The sequence below is a fragment of the Thermobia domestica genome, chromosome 8 (assembly GCF_964235325.1).
Source record: "Thermobia domestica chromosome 8, izTheDome1.hap1.1, whole genome shotgun sequence".
Classification (NCBI taxonomy): domain Eukaryota; kingdom Metazoa; phylum Arthropoda; class Insecta; order Zygentoma; family Lepismatidae; genus Thermobia; species Thermobia domestica.
The window spans coordinates 14,778,920-14,805,489 of NC_137461.1; positions in this window are offsets into that span (position 1 = coordinate 14,778,920).

Sequence of the window (26,570 nt, forward strand, 5' to 3'; positions counted from 1 at the left end):
CCGAGCCCGATTTCTGACATCATTGCTGTGGTCAGAGGACCCGAATCTTTCTAATGCCACCACCCGCGTCCATCAACTTTATGTTAACAGTTTTTCCCTAGTAGGAAGATTTTGAAGTTATTTTCTCCATACTCCTTGTTCCATGTACGAATTTGTGTCTGATGAATTAGCGATTTGCACATGTTCGAAAAATGTGTCCTGCTTTAGAGTTACCGTAAAGTACCAACCCTATCTCATACTAATTAATAATATAAGTAAATTATTAATAAAAAAAAATGAGATTTGTAAAACCCTTAAGGAATATCCGAGTGGTATCCCTTTTTGAACTCCTCTAGCATTTGAGAGCGTGTCGTATCTATCTTTACTCCAAACTTTCATCCTGAGTAAAATCCTAGACGGTAGATCCAGGTTTGATTCCCTATGAGATCTCATGTTCGGATTTCAGGTTAAGCTGTAGGCCCACGTCTCATATAGCCTTGGTGTTGTAAGGGCTGCTAAACTACAGTCCAACCCCCCCCAAAATGATGGAACGATTTTTTTTTTTTAATTTTGGAGATCATCCTTAACAGATAACTTACTGAGGAAAATTGAAGTATGTAAATAATAATAATAAACGGATGATAAATTTCTCCTATTTAAGTCAAATGGTCAGTATCTGTTTCTGTTTACTGACAATCAGGGACAGTTCTACCATATGTGTAACACGTTTATTTCCATGGGACGGTAAAATCTCTCCTAACTATATTATTTAAAATAAAGATTTCTTGTTGGAAACAGACTTCATGATGATGGTAGTTAAATTTAAGCTGACCTTCTATTTGAATACTACATTCATAAATCATGTTTAGTTCGCATTAGTTTAAGGTCACATGGACGTTGCTAAAGCAGATGGTCCAACAAATCCCAACATGAGTTGCTTGATTGTTGTCAAATACAATAACTCAATTCTCGAACAGCAGCGAACACTGTTCCATTTAGTTAGTTATCACGGTTTTGATATGAGAACTAGTCCTGTCTTTGTCAGAAACGAGTTCCTTATCATTGAAGGTGGAAACAAGTTTTATCTTTTCATTTTTAAACCAGTTTTTTTTACTTTTGATTTTTCTTCTTCTAGAAGGAAAAATCAAGAAATAAAAGTAAAAGAGCTTGTTGAATTAGAATTGCAAACTGATATATTGAGATTGAAGCTCGATATTGAATTCCATAAAAAAAGATTACCATCTTTCCTGTGCAAGTGTGTTTGCTTTATCTTTCACTAACACAATAAATTATTATTCAAAGAAAAATAGACACAACGAGATTGTATTTGTAGTATTTAGGCTTTTCTGAGTGCGAGTGTTCTCTCTTTCCCCCTTGTTCATGATTGGGTAACATACTTAAAATCATGGCTTTTAAGATTTGTTCTTTCTGCATAAGGTGGCCGGCAAATTGTCCAGGGCTTGCTGACAATGTTCCTTAACTTCTCTTTATAGTGCGAGCGGTATCGGGTTCGATTCCTGGTGTAGACACTCGTTCGAAAAGGTGTAACAGATTTTTCAAACTCTCACCGTCAGTGAGGTTTTGCGTGAATTTTTCTCACTCACACCAGGTAAATGCCGGGATGATACCTAACGTAATAGTGCCAAGGCGCTCCCTTCCCCATTCCTTTCTTGTCTCCACTTCCCCGGGCTGTGTGAACACCGATGGATGTCATCCCTCATATGTGTGACGGGCTAACATGGCCATAAATGCCGAAAGCCCAGAAATCGAATTCCTAATCCTAATCCTAGTGACGGGCTAACATGGCCATAGATGCCGAAAGCCCATAAATCGAATTCCTAATCCTAATCCTAGTGACGGGCTAACATGGCCATAAATGCCGAAAGCCCATAAATCTAATTCCTAATCGTAATCCCAGTGACGAGCTAACATGGCCATAGATGCCGAAAGCCCAGAAATCGAATTCCTATTCCTAATCCTAGTGACGGGCTAGCATGGCCATAGATGCCGAAAGCCCATAAATCGAATTCCTAATCCTAATCCTAGTGACGGGCTAACATGGCCATAAATGCCGAAAGCCCATAAATCTAATTCCTAATCGTAATCCCAGTGACGAGCTAACATGGCCATAGATGCCGAAAGCCCAGAAATCGAATTCCTATTCCTAATCCTAGTGACGGGCTAGCATGGCCATAGATACCGAAAGCTCAGAAATCTAATTCCTAATCCTAATCCTAGTGACAGGCTAACATGGCCATAGATACCGAAAGCCCAGAAATCGAATTCCTAATCCTAATCCTAGTGACGGGCTAACATGGCCATAGATGCCGAAAGCCCATAAATCGAATTCCTAATCCTAATCCTAGTGACGGGCTAACATGGCCATAAATGCCGAAAGCCCATAAATCTAATTCCTAATCGTAATCCCAGTGACGAGCTAACATGGCCATAGATGCCGAAAGCCCATAAATCGAATTCCTATTCCTAATCCTAGTGACGGGCTAGCATGGCCATAGATACCGAAAGCTCAGAAATCTAATTCCTAATTTTAATCCTAGTGACAGGCTAACATGGCCATAGATACCGAAAGCCCAGAAATCGAATTCCTAATCCTAATCCTAGTGACGGGCTAACATGGCCATAGATGCCGAAAGCCCATAAATCGAATTCCTAATCCTAATCCTAGTGACGGGCTAACATGGCCATAAATGCCGAAAGCCCATAAATCTAATTCCTAATCGTAATCCTAACTTTTCTTTTCTTTTTTTTTCTTTTTTTTAATGTTAAGTTGTTCGTTCTTGTGAGCTAACATACCTATAACCAGTGGCGTATTTACGATTTCGTTTCGGGAGGGGCTTTGCTAACTTTCGGGGGGGGCTTTACCTGGAAATGTGAAAATTCTACAAGACATTTCATTTACTTTACTATACTAGTACGATTTCGGGGGGGGCTTAAGCCCGGAAGCCACCCCCCTAAATACGCCACTGCCTATAACAGACTTTAAAAAATACAGTATATTGACAGAATATCGATTAAAATGCTTAAAATATTATAAGAACACCTCAATTCTCAATGAAAAGTGAATGTCCGTGAAACTGAAGAGCTTTGGTCGAAAACCGTTACGGATGATTTCAATGCCACTTGATTGGTATGGAAACAAATGAACATGATGGCTTTGAAGGGCATCAGAAAATGGCGTCATCAAAAAATGAATGAATGCATAATGTAAAATGCAAAGGAAGAGGATATGAGTAATAATACATAACGAAATAAGAAAAAGGCTTCGGTTTCCTCAATCCAAAAGTTGAAAGAATGGCTTATTGTCCCCGCTAGACATATTGACAAGGTTGATTGACATTTCTTTTTTCTCTGTTTCATTGAGCTTCGGAATAAAAGTGAAATTTAATTGCATACTTAGAAAGAACTGATAGTTCTTTTTTTTTTCTTTTATTAAAAGTTTGCATGTTTCTAAACAGATCGCACTTCACTCGCCATCATACGAAATTGACGCATTTAGGTCAAAAAGTAGAGAGGTACCTGAAATATCAACTATAGAGATTTTTATTTCAGTGTTGCCTTAACACGAACCAATTATTACTCTTCACAGTAAGCATAAATTTACTCTTGTTTTTATTTCTGTCCTTTTCTCACAATATAAATATATCACAGTAGAAATTTCTTCAGAACTAAGATAACAACAATTTCCCAGAGTCTGCGACAGTAGCAGACTCCAACACCAGAAACGCTGGACCACCAATGACAAACAACCACTTCAGATGGAAGGCAAGGGCTTCGGTCCGGTACTTCTGACCTACAAGCCACGACATCGCCAATCGCCAACAATTTGTGTCAGCATAAATTTATTTGTGGTCAAGAAGTTTCTTGTAGGCCTTATATCGGGAGAACTGCATATAGTGTAGCCAAACCCAAACTTATCACTTAACTCAGTATGATATGCTTATTCCGTAAAATATATAGGCCAATATATATATATATATATATATATATATATATATATATATATATATATATATATATATATATATATATACGAAAACTCGATATAGGGGTCGTTCAAAAATTTTGTGGCCTCTGATCCAAAAATTCCTCAAAAGATCCAATATATTTTAATCAAAAAAAAATTTGTACGCCTTATCTCTGGAGAATTACATATAGCGTAGCCAAACCCAAACTAACTCAGTATAATGTATATTCTTCTTTCGCAAAAAGAACGAAAAGTCGATTTAGGGACGATTCAAAAATTTTGTGGCCCCTGACCCAAAAACTATATTAACCAAGATCGCGATGTTTTGATGCAATTTTTTGAATCATTGTTAACATTTTTGCCAAGATTGCAATCTTATGATACATTATTTGGGTCATTCCTAAAATATTTATTCTATTCTTTTTGTAATTTTTGGCAGAATAAGTGTAAGTTTATCTTTTTTATTACCTAGGTGTATATATATATATATATATATATATATATATATATATATATATATATATATATATATATATATATATATATATATATATATATATATATATATATATAAATGCTAAATTTACGCATATTCTGATTTTTAAAAATCGAAGAAAAATATCGAAAAATAAACTAATGCTGGCTGAAGCAGGTGATAAAAATGTATTATACAGGGTTAGCATAAATGATTCATTCATTTTGAAAAGTCTATATTTTCAAAAGTATTACATATACACATATGAAATATATATATATATGAAAAAAACCACAAAGTCAGAAAGTTTATACATCCTCTACAAATGTTCAATATGTGTTCCTTTGGTGACACGACACACGTCCAGGTAATACTCGAGCTCATTCCATACATTTTGTAGCACAATACTGTAAATGATCTGCACTGCAGCACTGATGCATTCTTTGAGCTTGACTAAGGATTACATTAATGGGGGTACATAAAGAAGGTCCTTCCTAAGGACTCCCATAGGAAGAACTCGCAGGGCGTTAAATCAGGAGATCTGGTAGGCCAGGGGAACAAAGCTCGGTCATTCTCACCAATACGCCCAATTCAGCGATGCGGAAGTTCATCATTTAGGTAGTCAACGAACTGGGATGTGCCAACGAGGCGGTGCCAAACTCTACACAATACAAAGTTGGTGAGTTTGTGGTTCTGTGTTTTCTTTTCAAAACAAGTGAATCATTTATAGCCTGCTAATCCTGCATTTTTCTTTTTCATTACGTGACTCGATTTCCGCTTACATTGTCGTCTGTACAACGTATAAGGCATTTATAAATGTGATTTAAAATATTCTTCTTCTTTTTTCTTTTCTTTTTTTTTAAAGGTTTTTCTGGCCATTTCAAGACTGTTCTTGAAATGTTAATCAGTTTTGATCTCTTCTTCTTGTGGTTCAAAACTCTCCTGATTGGTTTGAAAACGAAATGAATTGAATTTTTTTTTTTGTTTAAAGTTCCACAAGTATGCCCTTTACGCTAAGGGCGACCCCACACACCAGAGGTAAGCGCTCTACCTCTGAGCCACTGTTTATATTAAAAAATACATTAAAATGGAAACATCTTTCTGTTCAAAATTTGTATCTTAAAGGTTTTCCCTACAGCGAAATTAAACTACCGCTAATTTTAGAGTTTTTCTGTAATATCGTCAAAACAAATAAAAATATTCGAAAATCAGAAAAGTAGTGAACTAGACAATACGATTTTGCATGTGATACCGCTATCACAACTCATTTATCTGCTTTCGATTTGCAACTGTAGATAGATTTAGCATTTTTTTTTTCGGATTCTGTAAATAGCGTCATACCAAAAGCAAATAGGTGAATTGTGCTAAAGGTATTCCATGCAAAATTGTATTGTCTAGTTCACTACTTTTCTGCTTTTCGAATATGTTTATTTGTTTTGAATATATTACAGAAAAAAACTCTTAAATTACAGGTAGTTTAATTTCGCTGTAGTGAAGACACTTAAGAGGTTACAGTTGCAAGATTTGAGAACACAATTAAACCATTACAAGTTAAAGAAAACCATATAATAAACTATCACGAAGTCTTACAAAATATTATTGCATGAGCTAGGTGAATATAATATCTCTTCTCCCTTGATCAAGTTTTTCTCATCGTATTTAAGCAATCGTAAACAAACTGTTACCTACAAAGAGTATAAATCAACTGATTATATTGCATATTCTGGAATTTCCCAGAGCTCTAACCTAGGTCCGTTATTGTTCCTTTTATTCATTAATTATCTCCCTGATCACACTTCATTAAGTAACGAATTGCTTTTTGCGGATAACCTCAAAATATACGGTAAGATAAAGACCATCAATTTACAACACGAATGGAAAATATTAGTAACTGGTGTTCTCTTAACAAACTTAGTGTAAACATTTCCTAAATACATGTAACATTTTATCGTTTGCTAGAAACAAAAACCAAATAGAGTTTAATTATTCAATGAATTAAATCTTACTAAATAGATTAAATTCAGTCAAAGATCTTGGAATTACATTTGATACGAAAATGACATTTAACAACCATACAGTGAACATACTTAATGAATCTTTCAAGATGTTACGGTTCATAATTAGAACTGGAAAGGAGTTTAATAATATTGCCACACTAACAAAAAAAGAAATTTTTCCTATGTCCGATCGAAACTGAAATATCTGCTGTGATCTGGAATCTATCGCAACAGCAATACCGACACCAACTGTAAAAAATCCAATCTAAATTTATCAAATACTAGGCATATAAGAGAACTAGAATCTATCCAAGCTATGAAAACTATCTAACATTAATAGACAACTTCTGTATCCCTACACTTGAACAAAGGCGAAACGTGATACATCTAATTTTTCTCCATAAAATAATACAAAACGAGTTTAATTGTACGAATGTGATATCTACACCAAATTTTCATGTTCCGATATTTAAAACTCACACTCTCGTGCTGGCCTCTTCTATTGTAAAAGAGCGAGGACTAACGTATTATTGAAGTCAGTATATATAAATGATTTGTCAGAATATGTGTACCCAGGAAATTTGTTTTCTGTACGCCTATGACATCAGTATGATTATGTCAGAAAATTCAATAGAGGAAATTGAGAGGAAATCTGCCATTTTTAGCGAAAAATTGGTAACAGCGTGGATAACAGCGAACAGATTAATTATAAATCATGATAAATCGGTTCTGTTACATTTTCATTTTTCAGGGAAACCGTGTATATCACCTAGATCAATCATTCCCTCCAATATTCTTGCAGGACAAAGCTTTTATATGTAACCATAAGTGACGATCTCTCGTGGTTTGCTCACATCTCCACTTGAAACAAAACCCTAAAGTAGTGTATGTTTTGTCTTATATAAACTTCAAGGTACAGTGTCAAGAGAATGTTAATTAACGCCAAGTTTAATTCACTAGTTAGCTTCGGCATAATACACGGGGGAATTGCTGAAAATAGTTTAAGCACTTTCCGATTGCAAAAGAAAGCTATTAAAATAATTTTCGGATTACCAACAATGTCATGTAAAAAGATTTTTATAAAAGCATAATTTTAACACTTCCCAGCTTATATATTTATAAATCTATACTTTTTACTGTGAAAAACAGGCATCTTTTTATCTTTAACAAAAATGTCCACAGCCATAATACAAGACAATGTAGTGATATATTTGTGATGCATTAAAAATATGCTAATATAACCAAAACTGTGTATATGAATTGTGTTAGGTTGTATAATAAACTTTCTATACACTTAAAGAATATGACTAATGTTACCGATTTTCGTAAGAAGTTATTTAACCTGCTTGTTGTCAAGTGCTATTATACTATTAAGGAATATTTAAATGATTCGTTAAACGAAGAATTGGCAACTGAAACTTCTCCTCAGTACATGCCAGTTGTGGTATAAATGGTTTCCTAATTAACATGTAACTGGTCATGTTTATATACTTAATTTTAGCTTCTATTTTATGGTTATGGTTATATGTTTTAGTAAGAAGCATAAGTGTAATATTATGTATACCTTCTGCTACCTGATAATATTTTCTGTTTATTTCATTGACAACAGTAATGCTTACATGATAGGATTTCTCGCGTTTTGGAAGCTAATGAAATGACAAATAAATGAAATGAAAGTCACCAATCTGGAGAATCTGCTCTTCTTATAACAAAATATGTGTCGACCACAAAAAAAATGACATCTATAATGTGAACTGTAGGATTAAGAAAACTATTGTAAATTTATTATGTAATGCACCAACACTATAATTCGACTTACGCCTGTTGTGTTAATGACAAATAAATAAATAAATATGGTTTTCTGATTATGGAAACACTGTTGTGCCCTTAAGGATGGGTTGAACCTAAGAAGAAGAAGAGGAAGAAAGGGTTACCAAATGTGGACAATGAAATTAGTGAATGCTATGCTTCACTTTTTGAGCCGAGAAGAAAACTTTATTTGTGGGTAGAATATTGGCAACGTTTTTTTATTATGAAGACCAACGCAATTACATTACAGCCTGGAGGAAGTTGGTCGTCTTTTTCCGTTTAAATCTCTTGTGTGGTCGATTGTTGAAGCTACTTCCGTACGGAACCAATGTCCAAACGTAAAAGTTGTTACTATATAAATGAGGTTCTTTCTTCTTTTTCCTTCTTTCGCATCAACGATCTATTGGTACAGATAGAAGCACAGAAGCCAATTTAAAAACCATTGTTACAGATAATAATAAAAAAAGTGATATTATTTTAAGTACCTTCTAAGAAAGTGCGCTTTAAGCTGTATCTCCGTATGTTAGCGTGAGAAGGTGTGGTTTTCTGGAAATGAAATTCCATACTTTTATTCCTTCTAAAAATACTTTTATGTTTAGAAAGAATACAAAAGATAACCAATTTTCGTAGTAGTTCTCATATTGCTTTAAGCGTCTTTCTTTTTTTTTTATTACTAATAAACTTTGAAGCAATTTGTTGTCGTATAACCGCAAACACAATTTAAACTTTAGCGACACGCTTATTTGGATCAGAGAAGAGATAAAATATATTTATGCGAGTCTAGTAAGATATTAAAATGTTTTGAATGGTCTTTACAGTGTAGTTTGTGTCAGATGCCCCATAGCTAAATGTTTCTTATGTATCTGCTATCTTATTTTCTCGAACATACCTCCAAATACTGTCTCCGAAATAACTTACATTGGAAGCTTTCGAAATATGAGTGTGAAGAAGAATTGAGAGAATTAAGTGGGTCCAGCGGAAAACGAATGAGAGAGTGTTAGAAATAGTGGGGCGAAAAGAACAATTTAAGATATTGTTAAGAAGAGGAAGAGAAATTGGTTGGGGCATTGAGTATCATGAATGGATATGTTAGATGGTATGGTGGCAGGAAACATACGGTGGGGAAGAAGGAGACTACAATTAATGGACGATATCAAAACAGACAAATCGTACATGAAGACGAAGAGATTAACGGAAAACTGTGGAGCACGGAAGGTTCTCAGTTGCTGCGAGTGTCCTGCCAATAATGGCAGAATACCTATTATTATTATTATTATTATTATTATTATTATTATTATTATTATTATTATTATTATTATTATTATTATTATTATTATTATTATTATTATTATTATAATGAAGACTATGTTCCATGCTGAAAGGTTCAGCCTCGGTTTTAGTCTATGAACTGATTAGAAAATCTTTGCAAAGTGTTTATCAAATTGATCAGGAAAGAGATTTGAACTTAGAATATTCTGATTACGAAGCGAAAAGCTTAATCATTAACCTATGTCTAGCCAGTAAATAACGAATGTTCGGTTGATTTGCTTCAAACTATGGAATGCGCAGATTCGTTAAAAATATATGAATAGATCATTTTAGTTTCTTTTATGAGTGTGCATGCTGGCTGAGTGGTAGAGTGTTTACTTCTGGTACGTAGGATTTCTCCCTGGTATCAGAGACAACTTGCAAACCGCTTGCTTTAAGCTTGAATTAGAATTGCAAGTCAGCAAGCTTGCATCCAGCTTGATTGGGAAACGTGCAAGCGTGCCGCAAGCTGGATTCCAGTAACGAAGTTTCATGGGGGCAACCTTGCATTCAGTGTTCCATTCAAGCTTGATGCAAGCGTTTTACAAGTCAAGTCAAGTCAATAGCTAATGATGCTATAACGCTCTGCGAAGGTCTAAAGTAACGCTTGGAAGTACAATAAAAGGCAGATCGTATGAAAGCATGCGTTTCAAGTGCAAGCGTAGTAAACCAAAAGTCAAGCACGTGCCAACTACTCGAAAGCTATCTTGCTACTAGGGCTGATTCGATCCACGGTGAAGTAAGTTTGTGGTGGACAACATTGTTTACTTGGGTTTTCTCTGGGTACTCTCTTTCCTTCCATATTCTCATTCCACCAATTATTCCACATCGCTTGCTTGCCTTGGTCATCCGTCTCCTAGCCTAAGGCCATGATCGTGGGACGTTAAACTAAAAGATTTCGTTTCAGTTTTCCTTTGTTTTGTGATCATTATGCCTCTTGTACGAGAATGCCAGTAACTAAATGAAAAAGGGAGGGGTAAGGCCCATTTGGCATCACTTTTACCTTTGAAGCATTCAAAGATTGTTGATTAAATTGGAGTAATTTTATTACGTAACATTTAGCACTTGTGCAAGTATTTACATAAGTCTTAAAAATAAGATTTTCAGTCAAATTAGAAGGAATTAATGACAGATTCTGGTATTTCATTATTAATAAATAACATGAATGCATAATACAAATACAAGGTATGTGACTATCACTAAAATATTTATAATTGACTAAAATTTGTATAATTGAAATAAAAAATTGTGATTGTTATTAAAGTAGTCATAATTAATATTTAACGATTTACGTCGGGAACACCAGATCCCATCATTGAAGCTCAATTTCAAGCTGTGCTACCTGGAATACGAACAATATCAACTCATGAGATATCATTATTGGGTGCACCACTACACGAAGATGGATATGATAATTGTTTGGAGGATCATCTAAATAGTTTTAAAACAATAACCGAGAGGTTGAAAAAAGTACCAGCACATATACCCTTTTTCCTTTTAAAAAATTGTTTAGGTATTCCTAAATTGACTTATTTTTTACGTACCGTTGCAACATGGTTCAGGCCAACTAAAATTTTTCAACTAGATGACATTTTGAAAAAGTGTCTGCAATCAATACTTAATTATAAGTTAAATGAAACTCAATGGGCACAAGCAAGCTTACCCATTCGTTTAGGAGGTTTAGGGGTACGGAAAGTTTCAGATTTGAGTCTCCCTGCATTCTTGTCTTCTTCTTATGGGGTGTTGTCGCTCGTCTCCAAAGTTCTTAATATTCCAGTTGACGAAGTTAAGATTCCTCATCTGACAGAGGCGTTAGAAATATGGAGAGGCATTTACGACACAATTCCGGTTGTAAAGGAGTCGCAAAGAAAATGGGATGAAATTGTAATCAACGAGATAGCTGAAAACGAGGTAGTTTCGCAAAATGACATTGATTCAGCTCGCCTCAAAGCACTACGTCAAAAAGAGTCTGGAGCATGGTTGCAAGCCACACCCTCTAAAAACATCGGAACATTTTTAGAAACAAATATTTTTCAAATATGTGTAGCTTTACGCCTAGGACTTAGTATTTGCTATGAATTCACATGTGCGTGTCAAAGTCGGATGGATGAGAAAGGCTTACACGCATTAAGTTGCATCAAAAGTGGAGGGAGAATTTCACGTCACAGTGAATTAAATCAAATAATAAAACGAACCCTCACCAGTATAGACTGTCCTAACATTTTAGAGCCACCAGGAATGTATCGGAATGACAATAAGCGGCCGGATGGAATTACTTTGACACCTTGGAAAAGGGGTCAATGTCTAGTATGGGATGTAACATGTGTAGATACTTTTGCCCCATCTTACTTAACGTCAAATAGTGAAGAAGCGGGAAGTGCAGCAGAGACAGCGTGTATGCGGAAACATTCTAAATATTCAAAACTTAAAGAAGATCACATTTTTATTGCGTTTGCCACGGAAACAATGGGCGTTTTTAGCAAAGAAGCCAGAATGTTTTTAAAGGAATTAGGATCAAAATTAATTAATAAATCAGGAGATCCTAGAAGTGGTTACTTTTTGACACAAAGGATAAGCCTAGCCATACAAAGAGGCAATGCCATTAGCATATTAAACTCCTTCCCATCTTCACCCAAGCTAGACGAAATTTTTTATCTAAAATAAATATAAACATTTTCTGAATGTTAATAATTGCTACTTCAAAGACATATACAGTATAAAATGATATTTTTGTTTATTATTGTGTGACTGGGATTATGGCAAAATCTAAGTATAGAGGACTGAAACACTTATTAATCATCATGTGTTATTTTTCGTTTCTACAATTGTCGGTTTATATAGTACCAAAATTATGTTTAATTTTTACTGTTTGCTGTTTTAAATATGTTAATTTTGATGTTTCTCTAAATGTATTAGTACTTTTGTATATACTATTTTTTTTTCTAGAAACTTCATTAACCAGAAATGTTATATGTGTACACTATGAAGTTATTAAAAATATGAAAACGCAAAAAAAAAAAAAAAAAAAAAATTAACGATTTTGATTGTTAAGAAAGCATTTAAGATTGAAATTAAAATAATTAAGATCGATAATAAAGCATTATGCCAAAGTGGAAAATAATTGATCGATGGTAATAGAATTATGATTAATCCTGCAGTAATTATGATTGATAATCAAGTAATTACGACTATCACTGAGTTGATTATGTTTTAAATTGAAGGTAATTATGATAGATAGCAAATTTATGACTAATATAAAAAAATCACTTATGTTAAAACAATTACTAGTATGTTTGGTTTTAAACAACTATGGTTGATGTTAAAATATTGTGATTGTTTCTAAACTAATTATGGTTTGATGTAGAAACACTTACGATAAATATTCAACGATGCTAATTGTGATTTATCTTAAAAATAATTAGTTTGATGTTAAGATAATTATGATGGATTTATTAATAATGAAATAGTTGTAATTGTAATTAAACTAAGTAAAATTTACATTGATCTTTAAAACAATTTTGATAAACGTGAAAGTATTTGATATTAAAGTAATTTTAATTGATATGAAAAACTTTGTGATTGATATGAAAGAAATTATGATTGATATGAAAAACTTTGTGGTTGATATGAAAGAAATTATGATTGATATGAAAGAAATTATGATTGATATGAAGTAAATTGTGATTGATGTTAAAGAAATTATGATTGATATGATAGAAATTGTGATTGAAGGTAAACTAATTACGATAGAAATGAAAGTAATTAAGAATAATGTAATTTGTGTAATCTCTGACATTGTAATCTAAATTGTCAAACTTTCTCATTATTATTTAGTGTCTATAAGTGTATTAGTTAAGTTTGTAAGTCTATTATTGCGTCAGAAACTTCTTGAAAGCAATAGCTATGTCAGAATGTAGCACTTTATGAAACTGAAAAACCACGTTGTAAAATTTTAATATGATAGTCCTAAAAGGGTAGGATCAGGCATTTCTAAAGCAAGAAGACCCGAAACTAGAGTTTAAGAATGTTACTTAAGAACTGAAAAATCCCAGGCCGATTAAAAGGAGGAAAATACTTTTTTAAAAAATGTTTTCTAAAGTTACAAACAAAACAGGCACAAGCTTGTACACACCTTTTGAGGGCAGAAGATGAAACTAAGTACAGAACCTAAGATGAAACTTACAGAACCTAAGCTAAACTAAGCAAGGAAGTAAATTTATTTAAAAAGAAACATTTATAATAATTTCCTGTATGCACACTTAAAGTAAATCTAAGCTAATAAATGAAAAGTTCTAATCAAATACCACTTCATAAGGCGTAAGGAGAATAATCATTCAGTGATCATGATCACATTATATTATTTGTGTGTATGCGCTCTGGAAATGCTACAAAAACAAATTTCAAAAACAATTATGTTACCTGTTATTTTAATTAAGGTTAAAAAAAATAAGTCAGTAGGTGTTATTTTAATTAGGGTAAAAAAATATTTACTTACGTAATTTGGCTAAATAGAGGTTCCCGCTGACTAACAACAATGTATATAGACAAAACACATAAGAAAGACAGAAAAAAAGAAATGCAACTGAATTCCCGCGCGCGCCAACCGTCCTGCACCAGGTCACAGCATATAAAAGAAAAGCAAAAAGAAGCAAGGCCTAATTGAGGAGACTTTCATTCGATCCACAGAGCAGTTTGCGTTGCGAGACGAATCAGATGTTTCAATCCAGAAGATGCTCCTTGAAAGGGAAAAAGTATTTTTTTTTTTACTTTGCTGAAAGTGGGGGAGGGGGAATGATAAACGAAAGGAAGAGTGAAGCGAAAGGTTAAGTAAAAGAGGGGAGGGAATTAGTCTTCACGCGAAGAAAAGAGAAAGAGAAAAATGTCATCTTACAATGAATGCAATCTGAATTCGTGTTGCGGTTTCAGATTCTCTTAACTTTTCTTTAAAGAAGGAAGTTTTATTAAATGTTGTTAAACTGTGATTAAAATAATTGTGCGTCCGGGTTCGTTTCCCTTAGGCAGATGCATAGCTTGAATCTCACCTTAAAAATGGTCATCAGTTGATCCTAACCTATTCACTTTATTCATGATATTGCCGAAATCAAAGAGTAGTAATGGATTTACGAAACTTTATTCAAGATATTGCTGGAATCAAAGGACAGTAAAGGACTTACCAAACTTTATTCAAGTTATTGCCGAAATCAAAGGATAGTAATGGGTATACCAAACTTTATTCAATATATTACACTAGCTAACTATATGGCCTATGGAAACCGAAGATTCAATGCCGTGTTCACAAAATTTTTTCATTGACTTCTATCTTTAACCAACTAGATCCAATTTCTACTGTGTAGTCCTATTTCTGTGATATTACGGAAATCAAAGGATTATTAAATATATTTTCGGAATCAAAGGATAGTAATAGATCTACCAAACTTTCTTCAAGATATTGCCTAAATCAAAGGATAGTAATAGATTTATTAAACTTCATTCAAGATATTGCCTAAATCAAAGGATAGTAATAGATTTACCAAACTTTATTCAAGATATTGCCGAAATCAATGGACAGTAATAGAGATATATCAAACTTCATTCAAGATATTGCCAAAATCAAAGGATAATAATGTTTTTCTTAAACTTTCTTCAAGATATTGTCGAAGTTAGAGGATAGTAATGGATTTACCAAACTTCATTCAAGATATTCCCAAAATCAAAGGATAATAATGGGTTTATCAAACTTTCTTCAAAATATTGTCGAAGTCAGAAGATAGTAATGGATTTACCAAACTTTATTCAAGATGTTACCAAAATAAAAGGATATTAAAGGATTTAACAAACTTTCTTCAAGATATTGTTGAAATCAGATTATAGTAATGGATTTACCAAACTTTATTCAAGATATTGCAGAAATCAAAGGATAGTAATAGATTTACCAAACTTTCTTCAAGATATTTCCTAAATCAAAGGATAGTAATAGATTTATTAAACTTCATTCAAGATATTGCCGAAATCAAAGGATAGTAATAGATTTATTAAACTTCATTCAAGATATTGCCGAAATCAAAGGATAGTAATAGATTTATTAATCTTCATTCAAGATATTGCCGAAATCAAAGGATAGTAATAAATTTACCAAACTCTATTCAAGATATTGCCGAAATCAATGGACAGTAATAGAGATATATCAAACTTCATTCAAGATATTGCCAAAATCAAAGGATAATAATGGGTTTCTTAAACTTTCTTCAAGATATTGTCGAAGTCAGAGGATAGTTATGGATTTCCCAAACTTCATTCAAGATATTCCCAAAATCAAAGGATAATAATGGGTTTATCAAACTTTCTTCAAGATATTGTCGAAGTCAGACGATAATAATGGATTTACCAAACTTTATTCAAGATATTACCAAAATAAAAGGATATTAAAGGATTTACCAAACTTTCTTCAAGATATTGTTGAAATCAGAGGATAGTAATGGATTTACCAAACTTTATTCAAGATATTGCAGAAATCAAAGAATAGTAATGAATTTACCAAACTTTATTCAAGATATTCTCGAAATCAAAGGACAGTAATGGATCTACTAAACTTTATTAAAGATATTACCGAAATTAAAGGATAATAATGGAGATAGTAAAAGAATGTCGCTGTATCCTCCATCCGCTGTGACTTATTGACCCGTTCTTTCCATGGCGTAAATAGAATTTGGTAAATCCTGGACGCTGATTGTTACAACATTGTTTCACACATACAATGAGTTCTTGGTCACTGGTAAAATGACTACAGAAAGGTGGTCCTTCAGACAGTCTAAGAGATAAAATTGCACGGGGTCAGGTCCGGGCTATAGGAGAGTTGAGGGCCCACCATCTATCATATATTTCTCATTTTCTGCTGTGTGATTGGCAGAGTGGGGCCTCGCATTCTCTTAGTGTAGTTTGATTACTTTATTTTGAAGCTTCGGCGTCTTTGTCTTTAAAGCACATTGCAACTTTGTCAGTGACAAACAATATAAGCCACACATAACCCGTCCCTGCAACAAGCTATCGTAGTTACATATGACGTCATTTACTGCAGTTAATGGTCTACCTGATCGTGGTTGATCCAGTAGAGTGAAATCACTATTCTGGGACCTATGTAGGCCCATCGCTGGATATTGCTGCGATACAATATTTCTATTCAAGGGTAGGTCCTGGAGGTCCGGACGGACCGGACCCCCCCCCCCCCGAAATCCCAACTTTTTGTAAATGTAGTCTACTTTTAGGGTCAATTTTAGAAATTTTCATATAATTTAGCCTCAAATTGTATTTGGACCCCCCAAAACGCTTTAGACCCCTTCCGAAATAAATTCCTGCGTACGTCCCTGTCTCTATTCCAGTACATGAGAAGTAATTAGCGTCGAAAGGGTGGGTCTGAGTGATTTCCGGACTTGTACAGGCCTTCAATGACCAACCGTTGGTGAGTGGGACTGTCCACTTTCTTCTCCATTCTGGGCGTATCTGTAAATAAAGGAAGATAACTTCAGCATAAAGGAGACAAGTACATGTAAGGAAAAACTTATGGTTGTACTGCTACTACTAAAAAAAAAGTTATGGCCAATTGTGTAAGACTTTTCGATCGCCCTTTGTACATATATTTGAGGGACTGATGATGTAAAACTGGGAGTGTTCCGGCTAAACCAGGACGTCGAGGAACCCTAGCCGTGACAGAACTAGTTGTAACAGATGAGCGAACGTACAAGTACAGGGTTCAACCAAAATTTAGATTATTTTAGAATACTCTTATATTTACAGGATTTTAAATTTTCGTTAAACATATAAATCTGAGATAATTTGGTCTTTCAAGTTAAAAGATTAACAAATTCTCAAAAAGTGTACTATTCGTACGACATGAGCATATTCGTAGTAATTTGTTTCCAGCTGGGCACGATGGCTCAGTGGTCAAGTGCTTACTTCCGGTAGATGGGGTTTCTGGTTCGGTCTCCAGCCAAGTAAGTTTGTGGTGAACAACATTGTGTCCGTGGGTTTTCTCGGAATATTCCCGTTTCCTCCCGCAACCTCACTCCACCAATTCTTCCATCATCATCATCCAATTGCCTTAATCATTCATTTCTCTTAGGCTAAAGGGTACAAATCAATCGTGCGACGTTAAACTGAAAGATTTCACTTCAGTTCATAAATTATTTCCGATTCCGCTACTGTTGTAAGCAGGGGCGGATCCAGGACGGACTTATGGGGGGGCGGTGGGTTGTAATACTGCAACTTAGAGCTACTTTTAAGAGCTCCAAACTCTCTGATGAGTTTTATATATATATATATATATATATATATATATATATATATATATATATATATATATATATATAAATAAAATAAGAAAATTTCCTCTTTTGGAGGGGCGGTTGCCCCCCCCCTGGATCCGCCACTGGTTGTAAGACATTTTCATATTTTAGCATTTTTGGTAAAAGAAAAAAAATATATTAAGAATGTTCAACATCCATCAACTGACAGTGAATATCTTAACTGACCGAAGGGGAAAATATGTAGACATGTGTAAGTAATTATTGTTATGTAACTGTCTATTAAAGCTATACTTTGACCTATTCCTTTTTTTTTTTTTTAATGTGGACAAATACTATGCCTGTCTGATAGCAATTGAACAATAATTGAGTTGGACAATGAGGAAAGAAAAGTTCCTGGATTGTAAGTTATTCAACAACATCGTGATGGCCTGCTGCACCTGGGGTTACAGAGGTCTTGTGAAGTCGATTTCAGCTCAGGATCTGTCTTTTTTATTCCTGTCAATCACAAAGGTTCATTTACTTGATACAAAACATGATATATACTCTAGCCATAATTTAATTGTAGGATACTCGAGAGAGCAGTACGAAAAAGTATCAGTTGATAAATCCACCATACCCAAAGTAATGGAGTCATTCAAAATTAAGTTATTCTTGGTAAAGCATTTTGGTCAGTAGTTTTGAGAGAATCAGGTGATTATGCACTTTTTTCTCTTACTGCTATTAGCAACTTATTGTTAGTTGTTATACAATTAGATTGAAATTGATATCTAGACTGGCTGCACAACTTGAAGTACGTGTACTGTTTCTGAGTATTAGAGCTTAGGCAATTTGCCGCCCCCCGTTCTCCAGAAAGAATAAATCTTAAATGCAACGATTTTAAGTATGCTACCCCATAATGAACAACGAAGAGGAGGGAAAGAGCGCTCGTATTCAGCAAGGCCTAAATAAAACAAATACAACCTCGTTATGTCTGTTTTTTTCTTTAAATACAGTAATAATCTATCATGTTAGTGAAACATATAGTGAACTAGGGTTAGCCAGAACCGGTTCCTGGTGAAACCGGTTTTCGGCTCTGAACGGATCCAGTTCTAGAAGATCTGGTTTCGGGACCGGTTTTTCGGATCCAGGTCTGGAACCGGTTTTTCGGATCCATATCTGGAACCGGTTCTTCGGATCCATGTCTGGAACCGGTTCTTCGGATCCAGTTCTGGAACCGGTTCCCAAGATCCAGTTCTGGAGCCGGATTTTCGGATCCAAGTCTGGAACCGGTTCCTAAGATCTGGTTCTGGAACCGGGTTTTCGGATCCAGATCTGGAACCGGGTCCTAAGATCGGATCTCCGAGAACCGGTTTCTCATGGAACCGGTTCCACCGGAACCAGATCTTTGTGGCCATCCCTAAAATAAACACACCTGCAGAGGAAAGATACTAATCCTTTTTGTAGAATTCAATATCGAGCTTCAATCTCAATATATCAGTTTGCAATTGAAGTGCAACTAGCTCTTTTATCTTTATTTCTTGGTTTTCCTTCTATATCGGTTAAAAATTAAAAAAAAAAAAAATGTTTCCACATTCAATGATAACAAACTTGTTTGTGACAAAGACAAGACTAGTTTTCATATCTAAACTGTGATAACTAACTAAATGGAACAGGTGTTCGCTACTGTTCGAGAATTGAGTTCTTGTATTCGACAACAATCAAGTAATTCATGCTGGGATTTGTTTGACCATTTGCTTCAGTTCTGTCCATGTGAGTTTAAACTAATGCGACCTAAACATAATTTACGAATTTAGTATTCAAATAGAAGGTCAGCTTGGTAAATTTAACTACCATCATTATGAAATCCGTTTCCAATGGTTTTGACAGATTTTGCCGCTCCTCGAAACACGCCGTCCTGTGCTAATGCACGTACTGCAAATATGGTAGAGCCAGCTCTGCTGAGTATCTAATTTTAAAAGTCCTCATTTGGTTCTAAACCAGCAAGAAAAAGAAAAAAGTAACCCAAAGAGAAAGAAACAAAGCAAAGGTCATGTAAATCAAAGTACCAAAATGGATGATTAATTTAAATTGTTTTAACTATTCTAATGCGTTTATTTCATGTAATTTCTTTTTGATATTCTATTTGAAACATTCTTCACCCGGTATTAAACAAGTTCAATAAACATATAGATAACAGACGAACTCCATTTGAAAGGGGAGTAAGAAATCGATTGAGGCCAGGGTCCCCATTTGTTCTTCCGTCTCTACAGCCTTATTCATATGACAGTAACATGTTTATTGCAGTCCTCAAGGTATGTTTACATCTACCAAATTGGAGTCACATAACCCTGCTTTACCTCTTGAAATGTGAACTCTCAGTGTAATTACCTCGCTCAATTATCTTCAGTTTCCAATACGAGTGTTCCCTTCTTCAGATTCCTAAAGATCTCATCCTGACCATTTCCTGAAAATTTATCTGATTTTTTTCTTACACTAACTACCGTATAAATTGAATATTAGCTGTTGGTGTTTGGATGTGAGGGGCCATAATGGTTCAGTGGCAGAGCGCTTACCTCTTTCGCGTAGAGCCCCAGGTTCGATAACCGCCCAAGTTAGTTTGTATTGGACAACATCGTGTTCGTGGGTTTTCTCAGGATACTTCCGTTTCCTCCCACATTCTCACTCCACCGATTCTTCCACTATCATACACTTGCCTTGATCATCCGTCTCCCTTAACCTAACAGGCATAATTCTTGGACGTTAAACTGAGAAATTTCATTTCAAAAGGCATAATTGTTAAAAGTAAGGTAGAGTATTTGATTGTTGACAGTGCATCTTGTGCTACTTCGAATATCTTCCACATCGCCACACTTAGCGAAACGTCCAAAAATTATTTATGAATCACAAGGCCTTTGATGTGGGTTTCACGTTCATTGTGTGTGTATTGTGACAGTGGTGGATTAATAAGTTAAATTTGTAACCAAAAAGTAAAATTATTCGTCACCATTTAAGTTGGTCTCTTGATTAGTAAAGACCAGTGGCGGATCTAGAAGGTAAAAATTGGGGAGGAGACAACCAAAAACCTAAACTATGATAGATATACCATGAATTGTCTATAAACTTTCAAAAATATGTAACTAATAACTTCAATTATATTTGTCACTCAAAAAGCTGGGGGGCCTTGGCCCCCCGGCCCGGGGCTGGATCCGCCACTGATAAAAACTTTCGAGTTTTCCGTCCACAATCATTTAATTACTCATTAAAGTGTCAGTATAATAAACAGTATTCTACTATAACAGGTAAAAGTGTAGTAAATGGATGTTGATATTTGTGAATGAATGAAGAATCATTTGACTTGTGCCTCTATGAGCTATCAGAACGATCAAGTCTGTAACACACATATACACGCGGTTCCAGTTAGTTTAAAATTACTTTAGTAACCAACAAAATTTACTACGATAGTTATTTCAATAAATTAAACTATTTTTGTTACTTTTAAACTTTTCCTTAATACTTATCATTCATTTTGCAGAAATCAAAAATACACTTCAATCAACTATGGCTTCCTTACTTTTTACATCTTTAACAGCATAAATAAAACAAGTTTAAACAAGTCTGACCTCAAGATTTGTTATCATAAGGTACCAGACTACTGTCCTTGTTGCTCTAAAATGTAAACATTATCGTTGCAAATCATACACTTAGATATCTGTTTCTTTTTCTTTCTTCCAGGTGAGCTCCCTCATGGTTTTGTGGATAGTGTACGCGTCTTTGGCATTGGAGACTTCGATTCGATTCCTGGCGGGAGCTCATGTGGTTCTCATCTCACGTTAAGCTATAGATTCCTGTCTCATATAACCTTACTGCTGAACTTGACGCTAAACGCAACTCAATAAAGTTCCATAAATTGTTTGTTCCAGGATAATAACGACACGAAGTAAAGCACGCGTGAAGAGTAGTTAGGTAGATCCTATCATTTTAAGAATTGTACTAAAAGCCATTAACTTTAATGGTTCCAAAAAAAAAAAAAAAAAAAAAAAGCTCATTTAAAGAGACTGAAGAAGTTTCTGTAGTTAACCATATCTACTTGCTTGCTGTGGCTCTGAAAAATGCTTTCATAACATTCTATCTTATGTACTTATCTCGTATCTATTCTTTCGACACAAAGGTATTCACTAAAAATGATTTCTTGAGTACATATGTGATAGACAGACCTCTAGATAATCAATCTACCAAATACATAGGGCATAGAGAGACCTTTAGATAATAAATCTACCGGATACATAGAGCATAGAGAGACCTCTAGATAATCAATCTACCGAATACATTGGACATAGACAGACCTTTAGATAATAAATCTACCGGATACATAGGGCATAGAAAGAACTCTAGATAATCAATCTACCAAATACATAGGGCATAGAGAGACCTCTAGATAATCAATCTACCAAATACATAGAGCATAGAGAGACCTTTAGATAATCAATCTACAGAATACATTGGACATAGAGAGACCTCTAGGTAATAAATCTACCGGATACATAGGGCATAGGAAGAACTCTTGAGAATCAATCTACCGCATACATAGGGCATATGAAGAACTCTAAATAATCAATCTACCGAATTTATAGGGCATAGGAGAAAATTAATGTCTTGGTAACAGTAGCGCAAAGCAGCTGACAGAAGTGGAAAAGAATACGTAGGTATACGAGGTGTGGACGTTGGGTACATTATCTGTGCGCAGTAGAGGGTAATGACTGGAGAACTTAACCTGTATGTGTGACTTTAGCAAGGAAGTATAAACAGGGGAGAATCTTAAATGAATGTCGCTGTTCAGTTTGCGCAGCTAGAAAGTGGTTTATTAAATACAATACAGGCACAATGCACTGTTTTGTTGAGTTAAATAATAACCTAATTCAGGTGATACAAGATACACGATGCTACACAAGCTACATAAGTATCGTGTATCATGTGCCATGGTGTGCCTTATTACTTCATTGTTTTCTTTTCTAGTGCCATCTGCATGTAGAACAACCACAGTCATATCATTAACACAGGAACATCATAGTCCAGCAGTTAAAGTGATGGATTCCATTCTTCATGATACTGGGTTCGATTTCCAACCAAGCTCGCCAATTTTCGGCGTCATCAAGCGTCATGAGACAAAGTGAGGAGTCATATGAATAAAAGACATGACGATCAGTAGGTCTAGAAAGATCCTGGTACTTGTGTTAGAGACAGAGCGACGTAGCGCATTGACTACATGTTAGTCGCTAGACTCGATGTAGTTCAGCTGGTCGCTAACAGATCGCGTTGGAGCATCTTGGGCCCATAAAGGGCTGTAAGGCCATGTGTTTTTTTATATCATTAACACATTACTTATACCCTAAAATGTAAGAAATGGCATAAGCTACAACATGCTTTCCTATCAAAAAAATATCTAAACGTTTACGAACCAATTTTAAACATGATACAGTATGCGGCAAAATAAACAGTACTGAAATTCACGTGCAAATGGCGCGCTGGCGCAATGTGGTATGAGATGTGAGCGCCACATTGTATGCTTAGATGTGTGTGGACTAGCGGAGTAGCGAAGATAATGTTACTCGAAACAGAGGAGAAAGTGTTTATTTTAGAGCACTATTTCAGCTCATACGGGGTGGGCCAGCATCTCACTGCAGGGGATGAGTGGAGATGCCCCCATGTGGGGTATACTAAAGGAAACAATTATCCGAATAGATAACACCTTACCACTGTACTGGAGTTAAGAGAGAAGATTCGATCATTTGTTTTGTTGTTCCAGCAAGCCGTGTTCACTAACATGTTTATCGATCTACAGAACGGCTATGAAGAATGTGAGACGTAATGGTCAACATTTTGAACACGTGATGTACACTCATGTCCAAAATGATTGTCGCATATCTATAACTTTCTTCTTGTAAGAATATAATTTGATAATTATTTTGCAGGGTACTTTTAATACTGACACTATGTGTATAATCGGGAAATGTAGGTCTATATTTGTGGTAAATTTCATAGGAAAAGAGTTATAAATACGAAAATTAGAGCAAGTGAAACAAAATGTTGCTAAATGGACAAGAAAGTTTTATTTCCGTTTTATTGTTCTTATTTACTGCTCTTTTGACATGAAATTTGCCACATGCACGTCTTTGTCGATTACACACATACTAACATTATAAGAGATACGGGGCGAATTCGTTATCAAATTATATTCCTACAAGGACACATTTATAGACATGCGACAATAATTTTGAACATGAGTGTACAGGCTCGATTTCTCTTAAATTTACAATTTGTGTTGAGTAGACATTTCTTATGTTTCATTACGTTATATAAAAAATAAATAAATAAATGCCAACGATATGATTTCGGTACTATTTGTTTTGACGCATACTGTATTTATATAAGATCAATAAGGAAAGGTTAAAATTCTCATAAAAAATAACGGTGTTTTACCGAGGGAATATTTTAAATGCTATTTTCTCGAGAACGAGTTTAGGGATTTTGTTACGGATATCTCCAATATTTTATACGAGAAAATTTAATTCGAGATAAGAAGATTTTCAAAAATACGCATAACTTTTCTGGAACAAATTAATCTCGTAAGTCGAGCTATAGGCTTTTCCGATTGAACCAGGCTCTGACAACGTGAATTCATGCACGCTACCATTGCACCACCACGTTCTCTTTTCCGCATTTCTGCTTATATCATCACAACGTGAGGCGATCATCATTTCTGCAACACACCTATCATAATAATCATAATTATTTTTATAGTATCTCCGCCTGACCAATGAATCCCTTTACGACATCGGGTGTGTTTCTCGTTCTTAAAATATAAAATGAACTGTTAAAAAGTTTTCTTTCTTCTTCTTTTTTTTTTAAATAGAAGATGCATCTTCGCCATTTAGAACAAAGTCATTTGTTACAAAGAACTTTCATGAAAAAGCTGTTACGCAAAACAAAGTCACGATTTGGTTCATCTTAATGCTAAGCTCATGACGTAAGAATTAACACGCTACAACCTCGTAAGTGGATATATGCATTCGTATTACATACTATTATTCTATATAGTCCGCATACATTTTTTTCTTTCTTTTTTTCGCATGTCCTATTTTGTGTTGGCAAAACATGCGAAGAATGAAACACCGTCCGATCTAGATTGGAAGAAGATAAACCGATTTGTTTATGTAAGTGTGTTTGCAGCATGGAAGCGAGTTGTTAACAGCCCGTAAATATCCTTTGCATAGATATAGGTATACGCATGACTGCACTTGAAAATTTTTCCATGTTATCACGTATTATAAAATCTAGTGATGACACATAACGACACAGTTAGATTCTCGCTTTTTCAATCTCTTGTTTCAAGGATGTTACATCTTTTATATGTTTTAGAGAAATTAAAATGTACTAGCTGAACCTGCGATGAATTAGTCCCAGAAGCGACAGTCATATTAGCGACAGGAACTGTTATCTGTCCTATGAGCGACCGATTCATTTACATGAGATGATGGAAGATGATATGATTCCGTCTTGTAAAATATGTTTGCCTCTGGCGTTATTAGCGCCCGAAACAACCTTGGTATGAAATATGTACGTGCCAGTGATACTGTTCGTCAAATATATTTTTCCTCTACTTTGAGTGCAAATAAAACTTATCTTAATGTTGAGTTAGATTTGACATAAAACATATCAAATAACGAGACAACAGGAATATTTCCATGAAAAGTATATTTCTATGTAATTATTGAAAATCCAGTTGTAATATCCCCTTTCTTCAAAAGTTCTGTTTTCTGTATTTAATTTGATTCAAATCTAATTACTCACTAAGCACAGTAATATATTTTATTTTGAAAAACTTAAACTTATAACAGTTTCGCCAACTATCTACTTTTTCGACTTCCTAAGACTCTATGAATAAAATGAAAAAAAAATGTCAATGATAAAAGACAGCTTTTGAGATCCCTTACATCTGATTGGCTATTCTCAACCAGTCCCACTAAGTACAATGCAGTTCACTCTAAACAATCCAAAAGCTAAACAAACTCTTTAAACTACCTTCCCTCCTATTGTAAGCTACTAAAATGTAAACTAATTCCTTAATTTGCCTTCCTCCCTTGTTTTGATTTATACATAAAAGCTTGTCGTGTAGCAATCTGAAATAATCCCTTATAACTATCGAACTGTTAGGTCCTGTGAGAGATTTGTAACTTGTGTAATAATTTCTTCGAATACACCGTGTTTTAGGTTTCTTTGATATTAGTGTTGCCACGAGACGAGACGAGACGAGACTTCAGGGTGTCTCGTCTCGTCTCGTGCAAAGCATGTCTCGTCTCGTGTCTCGTCTCGAAAAAATGTGCTCGTCCCGTCTCGTGTCTCGTCTCGAGAGGTTCTGTCCCGTCTCGTCTCGTCTCGTCTCGTTTGTCTCGTTTTATCTCGTCTTGTCTCGTAAAAAATATAGCAGCATACCATGGGAACGAAAGTTAAATGTAGCAGGCTGCACCATGCTAATCAAGATACAACTAAGTTACAAGTATTAACCAGAACACAAAGACAAGAAATGTCACGGTAACTACACCGTGAAGCCTTCACCTCTGGTGTATGTGGTAGTCGGTTCGATCTCGGTTAGTGCCATGTGAACTTTGTGGTGGACAAACACCGTGTGCGTGGGTTTTCTCGGGGTTCTCCCGTTTCATCCCACTTTCTTCATTCCACCA